This window comes from Cotesia glomerata, linkage group LG1, assembly GCF_020080835.1.
Source record: "Cotesia glomerata isolate CgM1 linkage group LG1, MPM_Cglom_v2.3, whole genome shotgun sequence".
Taxonomy (NCBI): Eukaryota; Metazoa; Arthropoda; class Insecta; order Hymenoptera; family Braconidae; genus Cotesia; species Cotesia glomerata.
The window spans coordinates 17175245-17181244 of NC_058158.1; positions in this window are offsets into that span (position 1 = coordinate 17175245).

A 6000-nucleotide genomic window follows, 5' to 3' on the forward strand; every position below is an offset into this window, starting at 1 on the left:
AATAACGTAATTTGACGATAGTTATTTCAATTCATTGAATGTCTTTCATCTTATAGGATGATGACATAAACGGTATTCGATAGTTCGATCAAAAGTTTCGCAAGAAAGCCATGTACATTATGCGCATTTAAGCCATGTTAGGCCCGCGAACCGTACATAATTTTTTCTATATGTTGGATTGTCTGCCATATTTCTTTGCAGCAACTCACGTTAAATAAGATATGTTCCCCGTTGCATTCCTCAACGAATTTAATAACTTCATAGTTTACGAATATTAATCTCAAGTTTCATGACCTATTAGAATTTTTCGATCGTGAATAAATCTAATGTTCAGATGACGTCATTTAACAATAATTATTTTATTCATCGAATGGTTTTCGTCCTTCAAGATAAGGACACAAACAACATTCGATCGTTCTATTAAACGGTTCCGAAGAAGAACATGTACGTTATCCGCATTTAAACCATGCTAAGCCTGCGAACTGTATATAGTTTTTACTATGTACTGAATTATCCGTCATATTCTTCGCAGCGACTCACATTAAATATGATGAGTTATCTGTTACATTCCACAGAAAAATTTAATAACGTCGAAATTTACAATCATGGTTTTATATGATGGATATTTTGTTGACGATTTTCAACGTATATGAATAAATTCTTTATGCACCTTTTATGTTTAATTACTCATATTCTTATCGGTTTGACGTGCTTCAACATGAAATTATCTGATGCAATGACATACTTTCTTCGTTGCATAGAAAACATAGCAATATCAATCACATAAAAATAATAATCTCTTCTTACATGACCAATAAGGATTTTTCGTTCGGGATTAAATCAAACAACCAAATAACGTCATACGACCGTAACTGTATTCATTTATTGGACCTTTTTCATCTTCAACAAAAGACATAAACGATATTCGGTGGTTCGATTGAACGGTCCCCAAGAAATTTATATACGTTATCCGCATTTAAACCACGTTGAGCACGGAAACTATGCATAGTTTTTTGTTCGTGTTAATTTATCTGTCATATTTTTTCGCAGTAACTCATAAAAATATGATATGTCACCCAATGCATTCCACAAAATAAATAATAATGTCAAAGTGTACGTCCGTGGTTTCGTAAAATGGTTATTTATTTGACGATCGTCGGTGTATGAATAAATTTTAAGGGCACGTTTTATGTCTAAGTATATTCTTGTATGTTTAAAGAGTTTCATCACATGATTAGTCGATTTGATGACAAATCCTTTGCTCCAAAAAAAAAATATCCGGACATCAACTGCACGAAGATGATCATAATGTTTCCTTCATGAACTAAAGAATTTTCGGTTCTCTTAAAGGCAATTTTTTTTTGTTGGATCAATTCAAATGTCATCATGTCAAATACCGTCATGTCATTATGTCTAAACACATAGTCAGCTGATATTATTATGAAACATTTGACGTAAAAGGAAGGATAATCAAAAGATTACCACCGATAAAATGAATAAATCAGTCTATGCAACAATTGTATTATCGTGCATTTTCTATTATCCGAATTACATTAAAATCCAAATTCATTTCGTAAATAAATGAACAAAAATTCTTTGACATATTCATCAATTTATAAACGATAGATTCATTCAAGAATTTCGATAGGGGGCGCGCGAATGCGCGCCGTTAAAAATTCTAGTATTTATATATCTAATATATAAAATTCTCGTGTCACAATGTTCGTTCCCATACTCCTCCGAAACGGCTTGACCGATTCTCATGAAATTTTTTATGCATATTCAGTAAGCCTGAGAATCGGCTACTATCTATTTTTCTAACCTCTAAGTGATAAGGGGTGTTCACCCCAAAAATTTTTTTTTTATTTTTTTGATAAAATTTTTTTTTTTTTTATTTTTTTATTATGTGGCATCAAACAACACATATAAATCTAAATTTGCACTTTTTTATCACCAACCCTTGCTTTTTAATAGTCATTTTAATAATTTTATCATTTTCTATCCCGCTCGATAACATCAATTATTATCACTTGGTAAGTTATCCCCTCCATGTGTCTACCGTGTCACTTCTCACCCTGTAAACAGCACGGAGTAGGGATGTTACCTCTACAGTTTTCGGCTATTATTAGTGTTTATGCTTCAAGCGTAGTAGTTAAACATTTTTACTATCTCAGTGTAACTCTCATATCAAATATATTCTCGAGTAACTTTATTATTTATTTATTAATAACTAATATTATTGAATATAATTATTTATTAATAACTAATAAAATTATTAATTTTGAGTGTAAATCGCACGATCAGTTAATTTAGTGACTTACATAACCTCTAAAATACTCAACACGTGTCACGAGTTCCCGCAAACAACGGCTATCGAGTTGTTAGTATAAATTATTCTTTACGTTTATTATAAAATCAAAAATTATTCTTTCTTATTTATAACGAAAATATTGTTGGGAATGGTGAAAAACGAATTCGGTGAAATTTAGATTTTTATTACAATTGGGAATTTTTTTTTTGTGTTTACTTATAAGAGCTCTAACTTCAACAGAATTTTTTTTTCACTATTTCTAACAATATGTATTTTCGATATAATTAAGAAACATAAAATTTTTCGCTTTCGTGAAACTATCTAATTTTTACATGTATATTTAATGTAATCAAAGATACAATAAATGATTAATATAATAATTAAATATAATAATTAAATAATTCAATCAGTTCTATTCATGTGTGCTTTGTATTGTACAGTAAACAATGCCAACAAAACGCAAAGGGGCCAATTTGAGCCGTGATACAAATAAATCTAGAAGCATTCGAAATAGAAGAGCCCAAAGAACCGAAGAACAAGTTCAGGAAGAAAATACTGGAGCGCGTGTGATAATGGCGCAATTACGTCAAGAACAATCAGACGATACATGAACTGAACGCAATGAAGTCATGAGATTAAAACAACGACAATCACACCGTGAATATTATGCTCATTCAAAAGTAGTAATTGGTACTATGGACAAAGAATGCCCGTATTGTCATGCTTTGAAATTCAAAAATGAACCAGCCGGGATGTGTTGCGCGTCAGGGAAAGTACAAGTACCTATAATTGAAACACCACCGGAATCATTGAACGGTTTGCTTATCGGAACAGATCCAGATTCTAACGTGTTCCTGAAGTCCATTCGAACATTTAACTCATGCTTTCAAATGACATCGTTCGGAGCAACAGAAATAGTTCAAAATACTAATGCAAATGGTCAACAATACAATTCTACATTTAAAATCAGAGGCCAAGTTTATCATAAAATAGGCTCATTGCTGCCAAAGCCAAACGAACCACATAAATTTTTACAAATCTACTTTATGGGCGGCGAGGACTCCGGAAGCGCACTAGCCAATCGGGTGGATGCACGTTGTCTCTACAATAACCTTGATATCCGCTAATCTTCTGGAAGGGACAAGACGGATATAGAATAAATATTAAACAACGAGATCCCGTATCAGGTACTTTATTTATTATGAATTTGATTATTACACTTTTAACAAAACAATTAAATTATTAAACGCAATTAACTTAAATTAATATTTATGAATATATTATTACAGGAGCCGAAACAAACAAGAACGTTAGCTCAAAGGATTATTATGCGTATAGATTGATGATTAGACGCGGGCTGGATAACGTCATTCTACGATTTCGAAAGCTTTGTCAACAATTCATGGTCGACATGTACGCGAAGATAGAAGGCGAACGACTACGATACTTACGATATAATCAATTCAAGCTAAGTGTGGAAGAGTACATTCACTTGCGAGACGCTATTGTCAACAACGCCGACGCCGCTGAAATTGATAACTCTGTCATTCTACCATCATCGTACGTAAGCAGTCCACGTCATATGCAAGAGTATATACAGGATGCTCTGACTTTCGTGCGCGAATATGGGCGACCGTGTTCATTTATCACGTTCACATGTAATCCAAAATGGCCAGAGATTACATCTTTGCTGTTGCCTGGCCAAAATGCAATACATCGTCATGACATTACAGCACGTGTGTTTAGACAAAAGCTGAAGTCATTAATAAATTTTATTACTAAATCACATGTGTTCGGTCCCACACGTTGCTGGCTGTATTTGGTTGAGTGGCAAAAGCGAGGATTACCTCATGCCCACATTTTGGTTTGGTTAATCGACAAAATCCGTCCTGAAGAAATAGATAATATAATTTCTGCAGAAATACCCGATCCGTCTACTGATCAATTGCTGTTTGATATTGTTACAGCAAACATGATACGTGGCCCATGCGGTACTTTTAATCGTTCATCGCCTTGCATGTCAGATGGAAAATGTACAAAAAATTTCCCTAAAGATTTCACTAACGATACAATCACAAATGTCGACGGATATCCAATATATCGTCGAAGGAATCCAGATAATGGCGGACAATCATTTATTAAAAACATCAGCAACACAGACATTGATATTGACAATCGTTGGGTCGTGCCATATTCGCCCCTGCTGAGCAAAACATACAATGCTCACATTAATGTTGAGTTCTGCAGATCTGTAAAGAGCATCAAATACATTTGCAAGTATGTCCATAAAAGCAGTGACATGGCGGTGTTTAGAGTGGAAAATACCAATGTGAATGCTCCTCCAGTAAATAAAAACGATGAAATAACGCTCTTCCAAATATGTCGGTACATCAGCTCCAATTAAGCTGTTTGGCGTATCTTTCGTTTTCCAATTCATGAACGGGATCCAGCAGTTGTTCAGTTAGCCGTTCATCTTGAAAATGGTCAGCGTGAATATTTCACAAACGAGACAGCGATTGATCGTGCTATTAATTCAGCAAAAACTACACTCACTGAATTTTTTGAATTGTGTAATCGTGCGGATGATTTTGGTGCCTTTGCACGTACTTTACTCTATTCACAAGTACCACGCTATTACACATGGACTCAAACAAAACAATGGATACCCTGCATGCAAGACTCACCAGTTGATGCATGCCCCAATTTATTCAAATCAAACGCCTTGGGGCGAGTATTTACAGTGGATCCAAGACAGACTGAGTGCTTTTATCTTTGACTATTGTTGGTTAATGTTACTGGCCCATTGTCATTTCAAGATATACGTAAAGTGAATGGGCAACAGTATACAACGTATAAAGATGCATGCCTTGCACTCGGCTTGCCAGAAGATGACAATCAGTGGGAATGTATGCTTGCTGAAGCAGCATTGAACTGTACAGTAATACAAATTCGTCTACTATTCGCTATAGTGTTGACTACATGTTTTCCAGCCCGAGCAGAGATATTGTGGGATAATCACAAAGATTCAATGACTGATCATATATTGTATCAACATCGTACACGGTGTAACGATCTAGCGATAACATTCAGCGACGATATGTACAATGAAGCATTGATTGCTATTGAGGATCTTTGCATTATCATTGCCAACTTACCACTCAGTCATTTCGGTATGAATTCGCCAAATCGAGGTGCAACTGATTCAATAAACACTGAAATGAATCGTGAAATGAATCGTGAAATGCAGTACAACACTGTAGAAACGGCGGCGATTGTTACTCGCAATGTCCCACTAATGAATGAGGAACAAAGAACCATTTACGACCTCATTATGCTCACAGTTCCAGCAGGACAAGGTGGGTTCTTCTTTCTAGACGCACCAGGTGGAACTGGCAAGACATTCCTTATTTCGCTAATTCTCGCCAAAATACGATCCAATAATAGCATCGCATTGGCCGTTGCATCATCGGGCAATGCGGCAACTTTATTGGATGGAGGCAGAACAGCTCATTCAGTATTAAAGCTACCACTAAATATTCAATATAACCCTGACGCAGTATGCAACATAAAAAAACAATCGTCCATAGCCACAGTGCTGAAACAGTGTAAAATTATCATCTGGGATGAATGTACCATGGCACACAAACATTCGCTTGAGGCGTTGAACAGGACATTGAAAGATATTAAAA